The sequence below is a fragment of the Scleropages formosus genome, chromosome 5 (genome assembly GCF_900964775.1).
Source record: "Scleropages formosus chromosome 5, fSclFor1.1, whole genome shotgun sequence".
NCBI lineage: Eukaryota > Metazoa > Chordata > Actinopteri > Osteoglossiformes > Osteoglossidae > Scleropages > Scleropages formosus.
The window spans coordinates 1,772,024-1,772,590 of NC_041810.1; positions in this window are offsets into that span (position 1 = coordinate 1,772,024).

The following is a 567-nucleotide window of genomic DNA, read 5'->3' on the forward strand; positions in this document are numbered from 1 at the left end:
GCCTTCATTTTCATGTAGGCAGCTACCCTGTTCAGCCCCCCGTTGTGCCCTTGTACCTACCCTCACCCTGGAGATGAAGAGGACCTCACAACCAAAGCCTCCAGGGAATTGTCCAGCTGCACAGGTGTTCTCCTCACCTGGCTGAAGATAGCATTATGGATCATCACCATAACACAGGTGGGTGAACCGCAGGCTGTGGCCCTTATTACTGTAATTGATTACTTATTTAGAATGAGCAGCTTATACACCGATCGCTGTCGACGCCGTTCACACCCCTGTCGCGTCTCCCGTGCCTGTTGCCGTGCAGAGCTCTCGAGGAGACTCGCTGTGTGCTGTTCGCACTCGCCAGATGGGGGTCCTCCTTTCTACACTCTCTGGCTAAGGAGCTTCATTAGGAGTGACTGGAGCGGGGGGAGAGGCGAGAGGGAGAGAGAGAGAGAGAGCGAGAGAGAGACAACCCGGGGGGATGTGGGCGGAGGGTGGGTGGAGGGAGGGGGGGGGCCGGGGACCTCCCCTCCTGTAAGGATGATGTCAGACTCCGCAGCCGAGGCACCAGACCCCAGCACA